Source organism: Eulemur rufifrons, chromosome 18, assembly GCF_041146395.1.
Source record: "Eulemur rufifrons isolate Redbay chromosome 18, OSU_ERuf_1, whole genome shotgun sequence".
Lineage (NCBI taxonomy): Eukaryota > Metazoa > Chordata > Mammalia > Primates > Lemuridae > Eulemur > Eulemur rufifrons.
In genome coordinates, this window is record NC_091000.1 from 14,382,670 (window position 1) to 14,407,029 (window position 24,360).

The following is a 24,360-nucleotide window of genomic DNA, read 5'->3' on the forward strand; positions in this document are numbered from 1 at the left end:
CCAAAAACACATGCTGGCAAAACAATTATATTCAAGTCAAGATTTGTATCAAAATATCACCAATTCTCTAAGAGCTATGCTTGCTATAATTATAGAGAAAACTCATCTGTAAGATCTGAAACTTTACTAACTAAAATATTATTTTTTTTTGGTATGTGTAGGAAAGCAATATGTTTACTATGAGCTAAATGGATTATATAAAATTTCTCTCCATAAAAAAAAAATGAGGATGAGAGAGGTTCAATAACCTGATTAAGTTCTTACAGCTAGTAAGTGATAGTACCAAGTTTGAAACCCATGTCTGTTTACAAAGCTCATGTGGTATGTACACATGTGTGTATAAATACATGGGCACATATACATGTGCAAGTTTGTGTGTATACTTACTGCTTATTCTGGAAAATCTGTCCTCCAAATGTAGAAGATGTCCACTTCTTTCTTGCATTTTCTTAAATATTGTCTCTTTTTTATTTGGTCATAACCACCAAGGTGGCCATGATTCAAATTTCATAATTAAGTAGAGCTTCTTTGCACATTATTTTTTAAATATTTCTAGGCCGGGTGTGGTGGTTCATGCCTGTAATTGTAGCGCTCTGGGAGGCTGAGGCAGGAGGATCCGTTGAGGTCACAGGTTCAACACTAGCCTGAGCAAGAGCGAGACTCTGTCTCTACTAAAAATGGAAAAAATTAGCTGGGTGTGGTGCACGAGCCTGTGGTCCCAGCTACTCAGGAGACTGAGGAGGGAGGATCACTTGAACCCAGGAGTTTAAGGTTGCTGTGAGTAGGCTGATGACACGGCACTCTAGCCAGGGAGACAGAGTGAGACTGTCTCAAAAAACAAAACAAAACAAAACAAAACAAAAAAACAGCCATTGACAGTATCAAATCATCTGGACAACTATTAATTACAAAAAAAATTTCTATTATTATTTATAATAGTTTTTGTCCATAGAAATCTTATGAGGTTAGTTAATATTCCTCTCTAAATGAATAAAGCAGAATAGAATAGTTTGTCTGAAGTCATGACAGAAACCTGGCTGAAATGACAGCCCCCAAATTCTATTTATGCCCTTGGACAACTTCAGAGCCTTCTCTGCTCCAAACTGCAAGTAGTTTGCACTAAATTTTCAAAGAAAACCCAGTTTTAATATTATTTCTAATCCTTTGTTGGTGCTATCCTTAATAGCTCCAAAAAAGCCTTCTTAAATATGGGGCATACTATAAATGCTGCTTGAATACTTAGCCTTTTTCAGGACTGTCAAGTACATTTTATTAACTGACTTGAGGAGCGCATGGATAATACAATGGCCAAGAAAGCATGGCAAATTATTTTGAAAAGTAGAATGAACGCCTGTTATTTTTCCGTTCATTTTTCTTTGTGTTGTGTTTTACAGTTCTTTGATCCACATCTAAAGTGGGAGAGGTGCACTGTGATTTTGGGGAGATTATAGTTGGGATATGTACATGTGCCTTTGCAGCACAGTTCATATCTACAGGTGCTCAGGGAACCTGACAGAGTGACAAAGAGATTTCCAGTTACGTCATAAAACTAAAACTGCCTCCATGTATAGCAATAGTCATAAATTAAACATTTAGATATTAAAATTAAAATAATCAAAAATTTTAAAAACCCTTAAAAATCATACTATATTCTATAAGCAAATAAAAAGAATATTAGAAGAAAGTAAGATGAGTGGAGAAGTCACTCAATTGGAAGACAGGAAACAAATGCCTTGGTTAAGTCATTTAACTTACTTGGCCTTTGTTTATCTTTGCAGAACAATGAGGAGAGTCTGACAACAATGGCATCTGAACTTTTATGCTGTTGTTTACAGTAGTTGAACCCTTTATGTGGATGTTATAGGCAGAAGTCCAACAACAGCAGAGCTGCTCTATTTGAAGAGTGTGTGCGTGTGTGTGTGTGTGTGTGTGTGTGTGTACATATGTGTTGGGAAGTTGTAGAGAGTCTGAGCTCTGGACTTATAATTTCTTTTCTCCCTTGGTGTCTCCTGAGATACTTCTGCAGAACTCTTTGTACTTCTAAGGCTAAAATCTGAAAATAATTATTTATAGAATTTCTAAAATCCATCCGTAAGTAACTATTATTTTATGAATTCTTCTTAGTTAAAGAATAAACTTAGGCACTTGTATAGAGTTAATATAAATGTTGAGTTGCCTAAAATATCTTGCTTAGAAACCAGCCATTGTGATTTCTTAAGTATAACATTAGGCATTTTTTTATATTCAACTGTAAATCAAAGAAAACATCGAAGAATCTTACATATTTCTGTGAGAAGTAACTTTAAAATCACAGTAGAAAACATAAATTGCTTTAGGAGTATAAGTAAGGCTCACAATAATTAATCAATTAGACAGTTTATGAGACTAAAGAAAGTGATGTGAAGAAAGAAAACATTCTATTTGGGGGGAAAAAGGTAAATGCATTTCTCAAGAAGAGACAAAGGAATCATAATGAATAGATAGAAAGTTATTTGTTATAGAATCAGGACTAATATGTCAAGAGAGTGAAACCACAAAGATTATTCTATAAACCAGTGTCAGGCAAGCTAGCTTGGCAGCGCACTGTGAGGGCTGCTGTGGTGAACCTCTGCTTTCAGCAAAAAAGGCAAGTACCATGGCACCAGCAATTCCAGGCATGTTACCAAGGAGTCTCTTTGCTCAAGCTAATTCATGCTTGATGCACATTTCCAGTTGCTACTGGAATTCTAGGCAGTTTGTTGATTTGGTCAACAAGCTGATGGCACGATCAGATATAATCATACTAATTTTCATCCTCCCTGCATACTTAGGAAGGGTAGATTACCCTAAAGGCTTGAAGGGATGCTCTTGGATACATTTCAAAGCCGCACACGGTGGATAGAGAATGGCTGCAAGACAGAGCACAGCTCCTGCAGGTCTGAAGTTCAGGGCTGTTTCAAAGACTTTAAAGACTGGAACTGACTTTCTGGGACAGTGGCTGGGAGGACAGAGATACTCTCAAATGGAAGACAAATCTTAAATTCTTCTAAAGGAATAAAGGAAAGGGTCAGAGAGATGAGTAGCAAAAGAGAACTTTGCTGGAGAGAGCTGAGGCGTGTAAATTGCTTAGTGTGTTGCCTAGTACCTAGTGAGTGTTTAATGAGTTGGCAATTATGTCCAACACAGTGGATTTTCACTGGGGTCTTTCTCACTTTCTTCTAGTCAGTCTTCCTGTGCTATAGAGACTTGAAAGATAAAACCTGCACTTCCTAAACTATCTTGCACCTAAGGCTCTGGATGCAAATTAGATTTATATGAATTATATACAAACATACAAGATTTGAAAGGCAGAAGGAAGCAACCATCTTCTCATTGTTTTGGGCCATTTTCTGTTGGCACATGGGTTTGTGGAGAGATGAGTTCTTTTCTGCAGCAGAATTTCAGTGCCTGTGGTGGACTGATTGCACTGATGGCTCTAATGAATATAGCCAATGTGACTTTACAGTTCTTCCCATCAAGGGATGAAGTAAGTCTATTTTCCACCACTGATTTTGGCCTGGGTGCATAACTTGCTTCAGCTAGTAGAATGTATGGAATGGCGGTGTGCCAGTTCCAAGCTTAGGTCTCTAGGAGACTGGCACATTTCTGCTTTTATTCCTAGAGCTCTGCCTGTTCTGGCCACATGAAACAGAGAAGAGTCATCTCAGCCATCCTAGATCAGCTAATCCCCAGCCAATCTAGAAGCTCAGTGCCCACCCAGCCATGATGAGCAGGACCACGCAGCTGACCCATAGAGGGAGCAAAATAGAATGCTTGTTGTGGTGCACCATTGATGTTTTGTTGGTTTTTGGTATGCATCATTATTGTGGCAATGGAAAATAAATATGATGTCTGATCTCCAAACCTGTGAGTGTTGAGAGGCACCTATGTCAGAGGTGACTCTGAACTCCATAAGCCAGCACACAATCACCAGTAGACACAGCTGTGGAAACTTCCTGATCCCTGGATTACAACTTTGGTAGTGTGTACTTGAACTCATAGAGTCCAGTGTCAGTCCCCTTATTCCCCTCTCTTCAGAATTTGATAAAAGTAATATGGTAGTTCCTCTATTCTGTAAAGTTGGCAACATTTTGGGTGCCATTGCTGGAAGCCTAGTTTAGAATGTGCTCCTCTAATCCTTTTGATGTGTTTTAAGTGCCTAATACCTTGTATTAAATGCCTTTCTGATTAACATACCTATGATGGTTCTTTTTACTTTTATTGAACCCTGACTGATACAGGATTATTACTATTGTTACTATTCTTTTTCCTCTTTCCAAATCCGTACTGGGTGGACATATGGTTAAGATCCTTCCTGATGTAAAAGAAGTGAAGAAGAATGCTGCACGGTGCAGTGGAGCAGCTTTTACTCACTAATTATTCTTTTCATTTTGAACAATGTTCTTTCTAAAATTATGTTTCATACTAAAGTTTGGCCATTCATTCATTAATTTTTTTCATTTATTACACAAGTGTTTAGAGCCTATGATATGCCAGGCGTGGTTCTGAACATTGTTGTAGAAAAGACAAACACAATTCTTACTTTTTAGCAGGTTACTTCTTAGTGAACAAAGACAAAAAATAAATAAGTAAAGCTTATAAACAGGATACTTCCATATAGCAATACATGCTATGAAGAAAATAATCAGAGTGATGTGATGAATTATTTCAGAATGACTGGTCAGAAAAGGGCTCACCGAAGCAGTGATACTGAGCTGAGACTGGAATGCAAGAAGTCAGCCATTTGAGAATTTGGAAGGAAATAATTGTAGGCAGAGGGAACAGGAAGTGCAAAGACCCTAAGTGGGGAAGAAATTCAACGCATTGGAGGAAGAGAAAGGAGGCAGAGTGGAGAGGGGAACTAAGGGAGCAAGAGGGAAACTGTCATGATGAGATGATTTTTAATGGCCTTCAGGAATTCAATATGACTACAAAAATGTGAAGTTACTTTGCAGCCTTCCTACCTCCTAATTCGTATAGTTCCTCTGACTGCCCAAAACTCCAACTGTGACATCAGGCATCAGAGGATGGTCAGGCCCATCCTCCCAAAGGCTCTGACTTCATTGCTCCTGTATATTTTAGTCAAAAAACAGATTCAATACTTATAATGGTGCATACTCTATGAAATTAGTTTTTCTTGGAAATATACTCTCTGTTCTCTTCAGCCTAAAATCCCTCCCTTCCTTCTCCCCCAAACTCATACTTCTTCAGGGCAAAATTCTAAGTGAAAGTATTAAGGATTTCTATGTTTAACACTCTAGGGAACAAACTGCATATTAAAAGATGACATTAGTAAGTCAGAAGGACTATGTTAATTTTTGGAGAACTTCTTAGTGCTCTTTGCTCCTTGAGTACAACTTGCCCTATTTTAACCTACTTAAGCAAACTCAGGAATCAAGACCTGGCAGTTTCCCACTGCACTTCTGAAAGATTGCATTTAACGCTAAGTATTCAGTGTGTTTGTATGGTACACAAATGTGTATGCATTACGATTCACTTTTAAAGCTAAAATGGCTGTGTTGTTAACGGTGCGTGGTAGAAATACCAAGTGCATGTAGACATACCCTTGCAGGGCTACTTTTTCCCTCGTAGCTGTATTTGCTGTTTGAACAGCTTGTTACTGGCTTAGTTTTCTCTCTCATGGATTACTTGACAATTTTTTCTCAAAATGACTTATTATCATGCAGCCTGTTGGTTCATCTGCTACTATGTCTTTGCGTTCCACAATAGTACTCATCGGCACAGCATGGGAATGTAGTTAATTTCCTGCCTGATTGGGAGCCCACTGCTCCAGAGCTGTTGGAACATTTTCTTTCATCTGTCTTCTTACCTTCCAGAACAGAGAGAACTGAACCACCGGAATCGCATCTCAATATTGATGACTCATTCCCATCTAGCCTCTCAGTATTGCTTAGCTTGTCTTTCTATTTTATGTTGAGACCTGCTTGTTGGTAATATTGATAAATATCAGTATCTCATAGGGCAAATCCTCTACTTTGTTCTTCTTCAGAATTGCCTTTGATGTTTTTGTCTTTCTGCTCTTCTCTGTTTTACTATTAGTTTATGTACCACAAAAACATTGTTGGGATTTAGATTGTAATTTCATTTAATCTACAGCATGACTTGGGGTTGAATTGACATATTTATGACATCAAATCTTTTCATCTATAAATATGGTCTATTTGCTATTTATTTAGGTCTTCTTTTGTGTCTTTCAATAGTGTTTTAATTTTTTTCATAAAGGTCTTTCATACTTTTTATTAGATTTATTCCTGATAACTTACAGCTTTTAAAAAATATAATTTTCAGTGGAATTTTTTTCTATTATGTCTTCTGTTATATAGAAACTCTATTGATTTTTAAAATTCTGTTCTGTATTTAGCAACTTTGCTGATTTATCTTATTACAATAGCTTATTCAGTTTATTTTCAGTTTTCTATATATATAGTAAAATTTGCCTGCAAATGATGAATGCTTTTATCTCTCACTTCTGATTATTTTACCTCTTAAAATGTTCTTGTTTAGGACATTATCTAAGGTGGCCAGTATAAGGTTGAATACAAAGAGAAATAGTCACCATCCTTGGTTTGGTTCTGATTCTAATGGGAATGCTTCTAAATTTTCATTATTTTCCCTCATTTTTCCTTTAAATGTAGTCATTGACTTCATGGATAAATGCTGCTAAAAGCAAATAAATAATTTGTATGGTAAATGTATGTCTATAAAAATATTTCAGGAGCTTACAGAATTTACAGTGGAGCCTGCAGATGTGAAAACTGTGCAGCTAAGCATGTCCCAAATCACACCACAAGATAAATATGGTGAAAAGACCAATATCCCACCAACTGACATAGAGATTACTTTAAAGTGACAACGTATGTATGAGCTACAGAAGATGCAGAAAGAAACTTCATCCAAACTTCCCTCATCTGACTGTGCAACTCCTCACTGCCCCCACCTGCAGTCCATTGTGTGAAGAGGCCTCATCAGAACCTTCCATGCCTTGCTGCCCTACACCTCCCACCATGCCTTGATTAAGCCAGTATATAACCCTTTACTCCTGGAAATTCAGGGAGCTGCTCTCTCTATAGGGTACTGTGGTGTAGGGGCAAAGGAAAGGCTTCCCCTTCGCCCTTGGAAGGTGTGCTGAAAAATCAATTCAAAAATAGACTAATAAGAGAAAAGGGATATAAATTTATTACTACCATGTGCAAAGTGATTGTTCAACATCCCAATGGGGTACAGATGCTTATATACCCTACTTCTTAGGGGGAACGGAGGGAAATATGCATGATTTTAGGGGGATGACAGATGATTTTTAGGGGAATTCAATGGGCTTAAAGAACATACAATGGTCTGGGGCGAAGTCTGTTGGGCAGAGTGGATAATGGTTTGTGACAAAAGTCTGTCCAGGTGTGTTGATGGAGTCTAGTTTTCTTTTCTGTGATATGGGTGCAGTTAATAAAAACTCAGGGAAGGGATAGGAGGTGATTGTTTCCTTTTTGGTGGGTCCAGACTTCAGGCAGATAGGGGAACTTTGGCCTGTGCTTTGGGAGGGGTAGAGGATAAGAGACAGGATGGATGTGGGAGGAGGAAAAATTGTTCTTGATGTGTCTGTCCGGTCTTTATGTAGATGGGAGAACATGTCTTCCAACATCTGTTGATCTCTAAGGACCTTTAACTCATTAATAAAATATTCATTGTATCAGGGAGCCACATGTTGGGCTCCTTTACCTGCATGTGTACTTAATTTTTTCTCCTGCTAATCTGTTTATCGTCAGTTAATTTGCAGACTCCCAAACAATGGACCTAAGCTAACTTGGTAGAAGAGAAGTTTTTCCTCCCAAGAGTGACGACCTCACAACTGCCATTGCTGGGCGTAGACGCTGTGGCTTACGTTGCTGGTATCCCCAGTGTAGGACACTGTACAAAACTGCTGCCTCTGAAACCAGATGTAGCTGCAGTAACTACTTGGCCCTTCTTCCCACCCTGCCCTGCGGATGCCGTGTGGCCCCTGCTCCTTTCTAGTTCAAAGTCAGGGGGCAGGTCTATTCAACTGGGGGAGCCCCACTGCATGCTCACGCTTGCAGCTGCCAGGAAGTTTGAGGAGACAAGAGCTGGGCATTTTTCAGCTTCAGTATTAGGTAGGCTCCATCTCAAAAGGTGGATACTCCTTAAAAGAAGAAAGTTTAGATGCTGTGGTTGAAAGAATTTCATAAAACACTATATAGGTTTTGAAAGCTGCCAAAGAGTTCTTCATCTGGATTCAGGGGAAGAGCACATTTTCCTTTTCTTTTGGCTGGAGATTTAGGAATGCTCATTTTCAATCATAGACCAGACACAATTCTAGGCATCAAATAAATCTGCAACATGGCTTTCAGCTCTGCACATAATTGATGTAGTAAATGCCTGGCATATTAAGTGCAAACTTTACAAGTCACAACAAGATTGCCCTAACTGCCAAATTAGAAGCTTAGGGTGCTATGCCCAATTTTTGCCTTAAACATCATTACCAATAATAACCTGTGGGATCCGAGCTCAGCTGGGTGTTTGGCTGGTGCAGTGTGAGGTCGAATGGAACACAGTTGTCTCACCAGCTCTGTTGGCTGAGCACTGAGCACTGCTAAGCAGTAGGAATTGACCTTTGTGGGCTTGTCCAGTGCAGGTATATATAATTTTATTTAGCCATTTATGAGTCAGGAGACACATAGGCTGTCCAATTAAAAATGCCCTTTTGTACAGGCTCTTTTCAGACCCAAGCTGTACTTTCATACAAAGGAATGCATAAATATACATGATAATTGACTCTAATGACAGGAAAAGAATGTGATGAAACATTTCCTGATAAAATCTAGTCTCAGCCTGCAAAGAGGATCAGGAGTCCTCTTCCCTCCCTGTGATTTACAACATAAAGGGTGAAATTCTAAAGGGTGAAGTAATTTTCTTCTAAATGGATAATATATGTATGAAGTAGAGCAGAGACCTTTGTGTTATCTGGACAAGGAAAAATTATAAATGTTCTGCAGATGGAAAAGCAAACTTTCATTTGACAAGCCAGCCTTCCCTCCTGGTCTTTTCCGTTTCTAAGCATCAAGTCAATTTTTCAATTCCTCTTACAAGTTTTTTGTGCTCCTGACTACACAGCAGTTAGGCTTAGTAAGCAGATGAAAAGGGCATTGTTTCTGGGCTTTCTTCCATTGTTTTTTAGAGCACGCCTCTAGACACACTTCCTCTATTCTGTTATGAACCTGGCACTCCTCAGAGACATGGAATGCAGTTGGAGTGATCAAGGCTCTGAGTGCTTGAAAATGAATGTTTAAAACTAGACACAATAGTTAGAAAACAATTGCAAGGCCTTCAATAAATATTCCATGCACCTTAGAGGTGGATGAATGTACACAGACCTCCTTGCATACGATGATGCTGTATAGTAATAAAGCCCAGTGCAACACTTATCAGGTGGCTAATTTATCAGATTTCTTATCTTAAAGCCATTCAGTGTTGAGCTTCTCACACAAATAGCTTCAGTTCTCTTAGGAAAAGAATTGAAAAAAACACAGACAAATAGCACTCTGGGGCAATACACAAATATTCTGTCTGATTCAAAACAGGATTTTAGTGATTAGAATAATTGTCAACAAAATAAATACCTTGATACTGCATTAAACAGCAAGCACCTGGCAGATTTAGCATTTGTAATGCACATTATGTTGGAAACACAGGCAAAGTCACTTGTTGTACAAATGGCTGTGCTTTCCCTATAATTATTAAAGTGGTTTTACTAAAGATATGAAAATATTCTTAGCCAATTTAAAGAATATGTATTTTCAAATAGTCCAAATTATTTACCGAAACAGATTTCTGAAGCCAAATTGGGGAATTAGTAGCTCCTGACTCTACCTGAATGTGAAGTCTTTTATGAATATCCATTCAAGTCCAATATTCATTGTGTCACAAATTTAAGAACCAGCTATGACTTCTAAAATGGCCACATATGGCCAACCCCAGAAACTCTGTGTCTCATGCTTTAAGCTGCTTTTCTCACCTTTTCACTCTAAACAGCACTGGTGAATGATCCCTGGACTTTAGAAGTGACAAAGACAGGCTTTCTGGCCAACGCAAAAGGCCCCAGGGCGCACTGTGCCCAGAACATTAGAGGAGCTGATCATGCCGTGGGAGCAGGAGACAAACATCGCCTCCTGAATTAGGGTGGGCAGCAGGAAGTGGAGCATTGCCCTGCCCTGATGCTACTCCTTCACCTTCCTCTTACCCCTGGGCACTACCCTGGTCCTTCGGAGCCCAGCTGTCAGAACGGCCCTGGTGCAGGTCAGCGTCCTAGCTGGGCCCTGGGGGAGTGCTGGGGTGCTGGGGGAACTCTCTGTTCCAACAACTTCAACTCCCTGCCTTTACATGACACATTTCTCCCCTCGCTCTCATTCGTTTACTAAATGGAGCATTCTCTGCCACCATGTTGTAGGTTGCTGCACCCTATGGCTCTCTCATCCCCCTATGTCCCTCTAGGCATTCCCTAGGGTGATCCCATCCATGTTCACCTTGCTCCTAAGCTGTGGAGTCACACCCAGCCCCATTGTGGGGGCCTGCACCTGCCTGTCCTCACGTCATCTTAGACTCTAGACCTTGTCCAGACTGAACCCTTCGTCTTCTCCTGCACGGTCCTGCTCCCCTGCTGGTATCAGTTGGTGGCATCTATGCGGTCACATGAGAGAGAAAACTTATTGGGAGCTGAGCCTGAAACTGAATTTCAAATGAAGGAGGCTCCTAAGCAAGGTGAGCCATGAGAAGAGTAAGGAAGCAGGAAGAGCCCTTTGTCTTTGAGTTTCTGATTTCAAGGTCTGCTTGACCACAAAAAGGGAGGCCCTGGGTCCACGGTGTTACTCCCCACAATGACCAGAGACATGGAGTGGGAGAGAATGGGGTTGGGGGTTTGTGGTGAGGGGAGGCATGCCAGTTAAAAATAGCAGTTAGCTGTGGTAATAGAAATCTAAAATTGTGATGGCTCAGACGAGGAAGTGGTTCGTTTTCTCTCAGGGAAAAGCCAAACGTGAGCAGCCCAGGGCTGGTGTGGTGGTGCTGGGATGTCCAGGCTGCTTCTGTTTTTAACTCCCCCATCCTTACGCATTAGTGCTCATCCTCAGGGGCCACCTCAGGGCCCCAGAAAAGGCTGCTGAAGCTCCAGCCATCCTACTCACCTTCTGTTTAGGAAAGAAGGGACAGGAACAAAGGAACTTTCCAACATCCCCCTCCAGTGCGTTCTGCTGACATTTCATCAGCTACCACTATCAGGAAGGAAGGTTGGAAGTTTTTTTCTGCACGTAATAATGTACAGGTTCTATTAGTTAAGAAGATGGGTTAACGGATATTAGGTAGGAAACTAGCAGTCTCTGATGTGGAAGGGAGTCTAAAAGCAAGCTTGAGCTTTTAAAAACATTATTTATATGTTTGCACCTTCTAGATTCATGCCACTGGGCAAAGCCTCTCCAGAGTTATCCGGATATTTTCCCTGATTCCAATATCCCCTCATCCGTTCCCCCATCAGTTGCCAAGACCTGCTGGTTTCAGTTCCCTGAATGGAACCTGAGCTGTCTCCTCTCCCCAGTCCTGCCACCGCGTCCCCCGCTCAGGCTCTGCCGTTCCACGTTAGGCTGCTGACACCCTTCCTCGAACAGTGCCGGGTCTAGAGCTGGAATCCTGGCATTTCTGGGTAGATTAAATAAGATAAGATAGGGAAACTACTTGTACTGTCTTCCTCAACGGTGATAATTCAAAATATGTTAGCAATTACTACTATTTCCCTTTTTAAAATTGCAGTTTCTGCATTGTATTGGACTATCTGTTTAATTCACTATTAGGTGCCTAAAGGCAGAGACACATCTTACTGCTCTCTCTCGTCATCCAGCATCTGACACTGTCTCCAGGGCACGGTGGGCTCTCTGGCGGATGGAGGGCGCGCTGCCACCCCTGCAGGACCGACGCGCTACGCGGCCACGGCGGGCTTCAGGGGGCCCCACAAATCACACAGCTTTTTCTGCCCCTCCTTGGCTACCTCCTTTCTCTCTAAGGTTGTTGTGAGGATATAGGGTAAATATTTTATTCCATACCATGTCTTTTATTCTATACCATGGGGCTATGAAATTTAACAAATCCCCGTGTCCTGCTCTCCGATCCTTTTTCTGAACTAGTTTCAGGCCACCTCTAGTTCACCGCTGTACTGTTCATAGTCCTCCTCGGCGCCAGGGAAAGCGCCAGGCCCATCCATCAGCCGCTTCTCCTTCCGCCAGATTCTATTTGCAGCCTCAACTCTACAGTCCGTCGCTTCAATCACACTCCTGCCTCGATTTTTTTTAACTCCCTGCCCTCTTTGCTCAGCACAACTCCAGTGCCCGTCAATCCAAACGCTCCATTCCTCTGCCCACGTGCTCGTGCTCGTGCTCGTGCAGCGGCGCTCTGTGGAGTTGCTGCGCGTGTCTGGGCGCACCTCGGCTGCCCCCTCGGTTTTGCTCAGGGGTCACTTGCAGTTCTAGTCCTGTTTCCCTCGCAGCTCTTTGAGGTTTTCATCTCATTCCTTAAACTCCCACCTCACCTCCTCACTTGTGCCTTACGGCAACAGACTTAGTGTTCTACTTTGCTGAGAAAACCAGAGTCGTCCTGGGGAAAGATCACTAGCATAAGCTGAGTGCTTACCGTATGCCAGTCATTGTGTGTCCTTCATTTCCGTAGTCTCATCTAATCTTCACCAGAGTGTTGGGAAGTAGATATGGTTATTATTGCTCTATTTCAGGGCTGAAACAGCTTGGCTCAGAGAGGTTGGGTAATTTTTCCAAGGTGGAACAGCTGAAGGGGGGGGGGGTGACAGCCACAGCAATCCCGTGGGTTGCCTCTAGAGCTGGTCTTTTATATATCAAACAACAAATTCGGCAACATTCTCTCCTATAAACAACAAACTTATCTTCATTAGTTCTTAAAAATGAGGTTTAAAAACCTTTCTGAGATACTCATGCACACCATTGAGAGAGACAAACAGGCGAGAGAAAGCAGCAGCCTCTGACCTTCTTGTCCTTACTTTCTTCTTCCCTAGAAGCGACGACTTTTAGCTGAGTTTTTTGGCACTAACATCCCGACTTCTATAGATCATGCTTGTATTGCTACTTTCTGATTTGTCCATTTCGTCTCCTTTCCGTGGATTTCCCACAGGAAGGACGAGGATTTAGCTTTTCCACATGGCAACACCCCTGGCTTCTCAACGTACCTGCCACGTTCTCTGTCCCTTCCTATAAGTTATGTTCATTTATATATTATAGAATGTAAATGCTAACCGTGGCTAAGCCAAAGGTGCATTGCAATTACTTTTCCTTTTCTGAACCCTGTGGTGTAAGGCCTAAAATTAAGGCCCAATGCTATGTGCTGCCTGGACATTTGGTGAAACCAGCGAGGCCTCAAATGGCCTAACTCTAACTCCCTTTAGCCAAATAACTCTCCTCACCCTTCACGTTCAGTTCTTCCTGGCCACGCCTCTTCCTGGAGCCTCTGGCCTCTGGTCTGGCCTGGTTGATCACTATGCTGCTCAACAGCTGTCACCTTTTTTCAGATTTAATGTGTCTGAAAATGTTGTTAGTCTCATATTTACTTGCTGGTTTGGCCAGGTTTAGAACTATTGGTTGGAAATTATTTTTCCTTATAATTTGGAAGCCATTTGCTACGTCTTTTAGTATCCAAAGTTCAAAACCATTCAAATCCTTAATCCTTCACATGTGACTTGTTTTTCCTTTGCTCTGTGGGAAAAAAATCCCCCCACACCCGTTTTTATAAATTTACCAGTGAAATAAACTGGTGTGGTTCTATTTTTCATTCATTGAACTTGACCCTTGCTGGATCTTTCTAATCTGGAAACTCATATCCTTCAGCTCTGGGAAATTTTCTTGACTTAGTCATTTGATGATTTTCTCCATTCCAGTTTCTTTTCCTGTTTCCTTTTTCTGGAATTCATATTATATAGATATTGGCTCTCTCGAATAGTTCTCCAATTTTTTTTTTTTTTATCATTTTTTCTTTTCTTTCCTATTTTCTCTGTTTCTAATCTTCAGCTTTCTAGATTTCTTCACCTTATCTTCCAATCTGTCCACTGAGTTTTTCTTTTCTACTCTTTTGTTTTTTAACTTCAAGATTGTTTGTCAGTGTTCTTTTTGTGGGATCTCTATGCTTGTGAGTGGGATTTCACTGATGGTGGCTTCACTGTAGAATGAGCTGGCCGGCATTTTCTCGCAGAATTCCCAGTGTCAGTATCTCTGGTCTTGTCTTGTAGGTGGGCCCGATTCCCCAAGGAAGGCTCCTCCACGCTCTCGCCTGGAGGACGCACCGCACCGGCGGCGTTCCGCAAGCCGGCTCCTTCCATCCCTGTGTCCGGCAGGTGGGGAGATGTGCATTAGGCTACTTTGTCCCCTTCCTCAATCAGCACCGGCTGTTTCCGGTCCAAGTCAGATACCACTCACTTGTTTCCAGTTTCCAAAATTGCACTGCTGATGTTTCTATTCCCTTTGGATTTTTATACTTTTTATGCATTAATAACTTTACTGTTATCTGAATGAGATTTGGGAAGTTGAGGCCAATGCATCTGTTTAATTTTTGTCTCTTTATTTCTATTTCTACCATTCTTTCCTCATTTCCTCTTGTTTTAGCTAAATTATTTTCTAGTCTAAGGCTGCCACTTCACCTGATACTCGAATTCAGTGCCCTCATTCTCTGCCTTCTCTGTCTTGTCCTTTTGAATCTTTGCTCTCTTTCAGCTAGAGACACATTGGGGTAATTCTGTTCTTAGACCTTTCTTTGAACTCACATCTTCCCATCTTCCTGTCCACATTTCTATTCCCCTTTGCAGTCAAGCTTCTTGAAAGCATCCCCTTTACTTACTTCTCTACTTCCTACAGCCCAACCACCACTCTGCCCATGGAAAGAAAGGGATTGCTGGTAATGCCCCAGGTGACCTCCAGGTCACCACAACAACCTGCTAAGTAACTGCTTTAGGTCCTCTTGACTGCACTGACATTTCTTTTTTTTTAATATTAGTTTTTATTTTATTATCCAATACAGCTTACCACAATAAAAGTAATAATACATATTAATTACATAAATTTGGAAAAGGGAAAAAAACATAGGAAGAAAAAAGGAAATCCCATTTGCAAATCTACCACATCTACCAGCAATAACTCCTGTTAAATTTAGGATGTATTCTCTACCCAACTTTATGCTGAGAACATATTATTTATATAACTGAATAACTTCATATATATATTCATATAAAGTAGTATATTCTGATTTTATGAAAGGCTCCACATTTCTCTATCCATGGTCTTGAGGATCTCTCTATTTATATGTCTACAGACGACTCAATATTTTCAAAGCAATTTCCCAGAAAATTGGTTCTTTTTAAATTTTCTATCTGCACAATGAATAGTATCACTAGTCAAGGAAATGACAAAACCAGAAACCTGGGTGACATCCTCCTCTCCCTCACTTCTGGCACTTAAACCAGTCACAGGGTCCTCTTGAACAGCTCTCATTTAGCCATCACCTCTTCTATCTTAGATCATAACTGTAGGTTGGGATTCACACTTTCTGCCTGAAATATGGCACTAAGCACCTAATTAAAATTCCTTGTTTCTAACCTTACTTCCCTTCTAAACTGTTATTCAGAATGCTGTCAGAAAAATTGGTGTTATTTCCCAATTGTTTTCTTTTCCCAATCATGTCATTTCCTTATTTAAAAATCCTTCAACAGCTTTCCGTAGCTTGCTGAATCAAGTTCAAATTATTTAGCCCAGGACTCAAGGCTTTCAGAGATGTCCTGCTTCTCTTCCTCGCCTTATTGGTTCCCTTACCCTACATCTCTTTGCTGTGGAAACAGTGGGTCAGGCTGTTTCTTTCTTTTAAGACTTTCTTCATTCTCTTCTCTCTTCCCCTTTTTATTTAGCTAACTTCTACGCATTCTTCAAAAGTTTTATGAGCACCCTCTATTCACAGAGGCCTCCTTTATCTCCTAGTCTAATCGAGAAGCCTCTGCTAGGTGCTTCCGTATGACCATCTGAAGACAGCTATCCTATCACGGAAATGATGATTTACTTTGCTGTTCCTTCTACTAACATATGTATACACAATCAGAGTTGAAACTGTGTGTTATCTGACTTTCTATTCCTAATACGTAATCCAGTGCTTGGCACAAGATAGACTCTCAATGTTTATTGAAGGAACAGTTTTCCACTCTGATTTTTATATGGGTGTTCTATCTCCAAGGATGGTCCTTTTTTACTTTACAATCCCTTTATGAGTATGTGAAGAGAGATTGTTGCATGGATGTGAAGGAAGAGGGGAAGAAAATATAGAAATTCATACAGATCATCACAAAGGATTTATCCTTACAGGTTTCTCATAGCTGTTTTTAGGGTATGCCTGAAACTGCGCCAAAGTGTAAATAAAAGTAGGAAGAGATGGGTAGTTACTTCATTTGAAAGTCTAGTATAATGTACTGTATGCTTTCAAAGGGAAATTGTTTCCAAGTAGTATCCTTTAAAGCACTTAAATAACATGGTATGACAATAAGAGAAAGTCTATCATTTAAAATTATACATGTTAAAAATATTGAATACTAAAGGTCTCATTCAATTTGCACTCCTAATAGTTGGATAGTTAATTTTCCATGTAAAAGTTTTCCTTCTCAAGGTTTTTTCACAATAGGGTGATGCTCATTCTTCACCTTCCTTGTGGTGTTTCTTTCTTAGTTCATCAATGATAAAGCATTTCACACCGAGACCTTAACTTCCTCAATTGCGTTATTTTAAGAGGAAGGTTACTTGGCCTTAGAATGAGTCATCAGTATGCTGCTGTAGCTTCTTAGCAATTTGATGGGTCCTAACCATGAAACCCCAATTTGTTTTGAAGTAGTACCATATAATGTTAGAGACAAAAGGGATCACAGGTATCACGTAATCTATAGATTTTCTACCAGAAAGTGGTGGGGATGAAGATGGGAGTGGTTTGTATCAAAAGCGTATCAGGAGGGGTCCCGATGGGCAGCAAGAAGGCGTCTGCCAGGAGGGTCACTCAGGTAGTCAAGCCGCACACTCCAGAATAGGGTTCCTGCCGGGAGAGACAATGCTAAACCCAATGTATCAGAAGCTTTGAGACCAGCAGGGCTACATCTCACTGTTCTGCAATTTCACAGTATTCTAAGGGAAGTAAGTCACCAGATTTGCTGATGTAGCAGGGTCCACCAGACACTGCAGAAATAATAAAAACATTACCTTGGAAATACAGAAGGAAACTTGTGTCGTAAGAAGAAATTGAATTTTTCCAGTGTGAAGATCCAGAATAATCACTGTGCTGCTGTTTGTTAGTAGACAAGAGAATTTTTACATTAAAGGACTTCCAAAATGACAAATGAGAAATTGTATATTAAAGGACGTTAGTAACTATTCTGTAAAAAAAGTGCAGAAAAGAAAAAAAGCATATCAAGAACTTTTTCAAAACATCTATCTCTGCCTTCCTGGTTTGCTCCCTCCTGAGCCCTGAAACTCTTGTAAGTTTGGTGGCAGGCGTGTTAGCCATACACGAAGGCACACAAACAAAACGACTTCCAGGTGATCGTGATATCCTCTGCCCCTGCCTTTCTCTTTGAGTTAAGAACTACTGAGTGTTGCTTTCGTTTTCAAGGACACTGTAGCTGAGAAAGTTGAAGTTTCAGTGACTTGTCCTGGGTCACGCAGCTAGTTAACAGCAAAGCCAACACTAGCACCTCCGTCTCTCCTGCTGCTGATGAAGCACTTGTTCTACTCCACACGCTGCTTTCCTGGTCTCCTCTTAAAAACCACCTCTTCAGCTCTGAACGATCTAGAGAAATCTTGAGCCAGACCCTTCGGCCCAAGCAGCTCCAAGGACGCCCACAGCACCGTTCTGTGGAGAGTTGTCCTGCCTCTCCTCCTTTCACTGTTTCCAAAACGCTCCCAGGACTGTGCACAGCTATGGAAAGACACTCCTTAGAGTCATTTCTCCAAAGTAAGACCTTGCCCCATGAGTGAGAGCAAGAGCCGGAGAAGGAACTGGAGTAAGTATTACTCTTCATCATACCTTTGCATCTAGCGAGGCCTTAAAACAAAAGACAAATCCATCTTCAAGGGGATATACAGCTCTATTTGCCCACGTCTGAGAATTAGCCGAGTGGTCCTCCCTGCCAACGAAGCAACCTCTAGGCCTACAAATCACTGCTACCCGGCAATAGAGAATATAAACTATAATTCTGAGGCCCGCCATGGCCAAGCGGGGTTGCTGTATTGCTCTGGAAGGCACAGATACTGTTTTGAGAAAGAAGGGACTACTTTGCACTTTCAGCATAATTTTACCATACAAGTCTCCTTCCCAAAGGAGGCATTTGAGGTTGTATTTTCTTTCTGGCAGGGAGCAGGCCTAGAACTTTCCAAGTGAACCAACTGTCCCTTGCCCCCTCTTTGTCAAATATTGTCACAAGTACATAAAAAATAGTCTCATAAAGGCTCCGGCTACAAGAGGAAAACCAAACCAAACCAAACACCTCACCCAAATATTTTCGAAGCCAACACAGGGAGCAGTAAATAGGATTGGGGACTGTAGTGTACTCAGCCCTCATCTCTGCACAGAGAGGTGCTGGGAAAAGCACAACCTTGTAAAGGGAGAAAGCAGAGGGCAGTGGACCTGGGAAAGCGCAGTGGTCAGACGACACCCACCCTGGGGTGAAAGGCATTTTAGGACTGTCTCAGTCCAGTGCTGCAAACACAAGACCACTGTACAGCACCTGGGGGTGTGGGCTGTCTGGGCCGGCAGGAAGTGGCAGCTGCATTTTATGCCCTAGCTGGGGAGGCCGAATTAAACCTCACATCTAACACTTGCCCTTGTTTCCAGCCCATATGCACTAAGCCACACACAGGCAGTATAAAATGTCTTGTCTTTGTACTAAAAGTTAACAAAGCAATCAGTGATTGCCTAGAAGGGTAAGTTCTAGAGTTTGCTCTAGCAGGCTAGAAAAACAACAGATGGCTGAGGCTTTGCTTATCCTGCTCGCAAACCACATGATGTGAGGCAGCAAAGCTGTCATTTGGTTTTCAGGAGTTTTGTTCTGAACAACTCGCATTCAATTCCAGTGGTTTCTAGCTGTGTGGTGCACTGGGAAGTGTGTCCTGGGCTCTGCCTCACTGCTGATGCACGAGGAGGGACAGCTCATCAGTCCTGGAGACCCAGCATGTGTGAAATGCTGAGACAGGAGGGACGTGAGGACACACAGGTGGGCTCATCTGCTGCCCTTCCCCCCACCTGTCTGGATTAACCAGGTCCCATCAGTTCCCCTCCTGCTGACTCTCATTTTTCCACTCACGATCACTATTTCAGATACCCTTTCCCACACTTGCTGTCTGAAAAGAAGAATGACCTGGGGTGCAGCGTTTTTTTCTCTCCAATTTAACTTGACATCCAGGCCATCCGAGTTTTCTAGAGAGCAGATCTTTTCTGTACTCGAAAGCCCTCCATCACTCCCATTTATTTGCATAATAAAACTTAAATCTGGTCCAGCCTTCGATCCCTGCATCTCAACCATCCCTTCACGCCCTAGGTGTCTCCAGACCTTGTCTCCATATGCTCCTTGCCTGGGCCTTTGCTTCTGTTTCTCACTGATGAGTTCCACTTTCTCTCTGCACTGTCAGACGTCTCTGCCTCTCCCTTTGCACCAAGGGCTCCTCGAACAGGGCAGGGAGGGAAGGATACCATCAGAGAATAATGGGAGAGTGACAGGATTAAAAGTAGGAGTCGGGAAGATGACAGTGACACAGAGATCTCTCACGTGCCACTGCTTTGGGATTGCAATTCATCTTATGTATAAAATCTAATCTTTGTAAGGCTTATACATGTTCACCAAAACTAAGGCAACATCTGCAATCCAGTGTTCTATAACACGTGTATATATGCAACGCTCAGCTATAAGTAGGATATATATGTGATTTATCATAGGATATTATTTGAAATAGACAGATAAAAAATTAAATCTGTTGAAAATACACAGAAAATACTCCAAAGGGTTTTATGTAATCATTTGCTTGTAATATTTGGAGAAAGAGTAGAAAAACATAAAATCTGAACAAATTTGCCCCAGTGGATTTTTTAGCTTCCAGATCTGCAGAATGGCTTGTCTTCTGCTTCAGTTCCTTGTTTAAAAGGAAGGAGAGATTTTATACACCTCTTCTCAATATTTATTTATGCAAATGAGACACAAGTCACAAGGATATAGAGATGAACCCTGATTTATGACAACATCAAGAAAAGAGCTAAAAATAAGCGTGTCTCAGGATGATTCAAAGTGCAATAAGGGAATTTCCAATGATTTGGTAACAAATGTAGCAGCCCAACTCCATTTATTTTTCCAGTAAATATTCCCAAGGAGCATGAAAAATAACAGCTGCATAATCTGAACAGTTAATTTTTTCATGTTAGTTGATTCAACCTTTTGTGTCAAAAAAAAAAAAAAGAGAGAAAGAAAAAGCACGAGAATGTAAATAATGAATCAAATGTGTATGTTAACAACTTTGGAAACAAAACTTTCAATATTCTATTAGTGGCCAAATATTAACATTCTAGTTGTTGAGCCTAATTGCACAGAAATTACACAATAAACAAGATGAAGCTATGTTCTTGGTGAGATATCTATATGAAAGTTAGAACTGTAGCACCCTGGAGTTGAAAAGAACTTGAGATATCTCTGAATTCGGCTTCCTACAATGAGCAAGAATTATCTCCAAAGCAATGATCTCTGAGTAGATTCTTGCCTGTTGAATACTTATGGCAACATGAGGCTCATTACCTCTGTCTTGATTTCCCAGACCTACCGTAACAAATTGCCACAAATTTAGTGGCTAAAAAAACAGTGTTGTTGTTTTTTTTTTTATCTCACATTTCTGGAGGCCAGAAGCCCAAAGGTGTTCAGCAGGGCTGCACTCCCGGCGGAGGCTCCAGAGAATCCCTTCCTTGCTTCCGGTGTCGGGGGTTTCTGGCTTCCTTGGCTTGCTGCCACATTGCTCCAATCTCTGCCTTCACATTGTCTTCTCCTCTGTGTGTCTCTTGAAAGGACACTTGCCTGGATTTAGGGCCTACCCAGATAATCTACAATGAGCTCCTCATCTCAACATTTTTAACTTAACGACATATACACAGACCCTTTTCCCAAATAAGGTAACATTCACAGGCTCTAGGAATTCATACCTGGACACATCTTTTGAAGGGCCACCTTTTAGCCCACTAGCACCTCCAAAGATACTTCATTTTGGGACAGATCTTATTAGATGGACTTGTGTTGTTTTGAGCAGTATCTATGTATCCTTACAATTTTGGGGTAAATCCAGGGTAGGGCTCTGTCTCTTCTTGTTGGACTGAAATGGGCAGGTTCATCTCTTCCCAGACCGTGGTCTCCAGGACTTGGGTACATGGCATGAGCAGAGCCAATCAGATGCCCTCGCTGGGCCTGGGACTCTGGAAGGGGGACAGCAAAGTCAAAGTGGGCTATTAATTGTGGCTGCTGTGGCACGTTCCCAGCATGATCCTTCTGAGAGAGTCCAGTGACAAAGGTGCCCTTGGCACTATTATTAGCCAGCCATACCAGTGAGAGGATTTTGTGCAGGGCTTGCCTCTTTGTTTTCCTGCCTGGGCTTGGTTGTCTAGTCTTCTGATAAATGCTGTGAGCTATCCATTTCAATAAATCTTTTTTCCATGTACTGGTTGGTTCTGGTTCCAAAAACCAGAGTTTTTTTGTTGTTTACAGCGAAGAACCTTGGCGAACGTACTCATATGAAGCTCAAATCTGTTTCTGTGTTGTGGCCACCTGAACATCTGAATCCTCCTCTGAAGATGCACACAATAAACCCACGTTCTTTTGCATGTAAAAAATTCTTAAAGTAGTTCCCATAATCTAGGGAGATTGAGTGGATCCTAAAGATTGTGTTCTCTGACATGATATTTTATAGATGTCTAGATCAGAGTGGTCCAACTGGTCCTCATGGACGTGGGTCAAAGCCAGCACCTGGGATCCCTCAGTCTTGGTGCCGCACCTTCACTGTGCCACCATCCCAAAAGGTTTACCATACACTCTCCCCTCATCCTCACACCTCTCTCCCAAGCCAGACATCTCTAGATTGGTTGTCCCTGATACGATTCCCAGAACAATTTAGTAGTGATGGTATGTTTTCTAATATCATATTCTTTTGTTATTGTGAGCAATTTTCCATAGAAACTATCAGTTCTTTTAAATCACGGAGCTACCCTCTGAGATCTTCTGCAAGGAAAACTCTTTCCTAGAAAGATCCTTAGGCTCATTCCCATGGGCCCATGCTCTGGGCCTGCCCAGCTCTTCTGTCTCCATCCCCGACTCCCAGTCTCACATGCATCCTGCTTTCTCCACCTCCAGGTCTCCTGCAGTTTGAGTCCCTCTGCCTAGGATACCCTTCTCTCTTCTTTGGTCCTGCACGTTATGTGTTATGTTCCATGTTAATCGCCACTTCTCAAATATTGATCTTTCTTTCAGGTAACTGGAACCATCACTTCTTGCATTTTGGCCATATGCATTTGATTACAGTCAATGCACAACTTTATAGTAGGCTAAGTTTTTTCCCCAGAACTGATTTATTTGCAAACCTTGCCTTCCCAACAAAATTGTAAACTCCCAGAGGGTAGGCATGTGGTCTTATTTCTTTCGTATAATGGTTCAGAGGTGTTTAATGGGCACAGTAGACATTTTAATTTTTCCTATTTATAAGCAACCTGATAGTACATGACTTGTAAATATTTGTAATATTGCTGAAGCAGGACTTTTCTAATTATAAAAGTTATACAAGCTCATGAAAAATAAAAGTTCCCTAATTACCCCATCTTCCAATTCCACTTGCCCTTAATTTTTACCAAAGTGAAGGGTTTCATGTATATCCTTTGAGAAATTTTCTTTTCAAACACATGCATATTGTCTCGTTAAATAAATGCAAAATATTATTTGCATTTGAAATCCTTTATAGTATTGCCAAATTGCCCTTTGACTTGTTTGTAGGAGTTAAGAATTTGAATTTCCCAAGGCTGTGAGTTTGGTGAGCGGGAATGAGGCACTTAACCAGAGAGAAGAACCCGCCCAGCTGCCATGTCTGTGGTTCGCCGTACCTTCTCATTTACACGGCATGTAATGTGCATTTATTTAACTCTTAAAGTTTCTCAGAAAGGAAGTCAATGGCTGTTGCTGATAATAGCAATGAAGAAAAAAATAAAACTGTTTAAAATAACACTGGTTCCATGGATCATTGATAAATTATTGACCTTTCAATGGAATGTGTGTGTGTGTGTATATATGTGAAATTATATGTATATAATAATGTTTTTGTGAAATTATATATATAATTGTATATAATATTTATATAAAATGTGTTCATCCTGTGACTCAGTTGTGGGGTGAAGGCATAGAAATTTAGAATTATATAGTGAAACTTCTAATAGGCATTCTAAACCCATCTGTTATTAAAAATTTGCTTATTATCTGCATATAATTTATTATTCAAAGCCAAACAATATTGAAATATTGAAAAATACATGTAAATTCCTCTAATATCCCAGTCCACTGAGAAAATAAGTACTACATTTTTGGTGCTTCTAGATTTTGTGACAGGCTTTTAACATGGTGTGGATATTTACCTATGTTTTAATCTAGGACTTTTATGATTTTACTTTTTTTATATTTAAAGTTCTGATGAACCTGAAAATCATTTGTATGCTTCAGAATAAGAAAAGAAATTATTATTTAGTTTAATTTTTTCCAATGGGTAATCAAATATACTATTTGCTAAATAATCCATTTTTCTTCCTATTATTTTACAATGTCACCATTATCATATACTCAATTCCATATATCATCAAGCATTCTATTCCAGAGGTAGTATCAAATTTTGTAATTATTATGGCTTAACAGTCATTTTTAATATGAAGAAATACTTGCCGATTGCAAAACAACTCAATATAAAAGTGAATAAAGCTGAAAGTAAAAGCCTTCCATATAATCCTACTTCCTAGAGATCAGCGCTGCTCACGGTTTCGTGTATGTTCTTCCAGAGTTTTTTCACACAATATGTATGCTTGCATATATATAATGTAAATGGAATCATATTCTATCCTGTTTTGCAACATTTTTCACTCAATGATTTATCATGGGTGTTTTTCAAGTCAATGCAGAGAGATACGCCATATGCTTTTAACTGAATATGTCATTGTATGGCTATGCCTTCATTTATT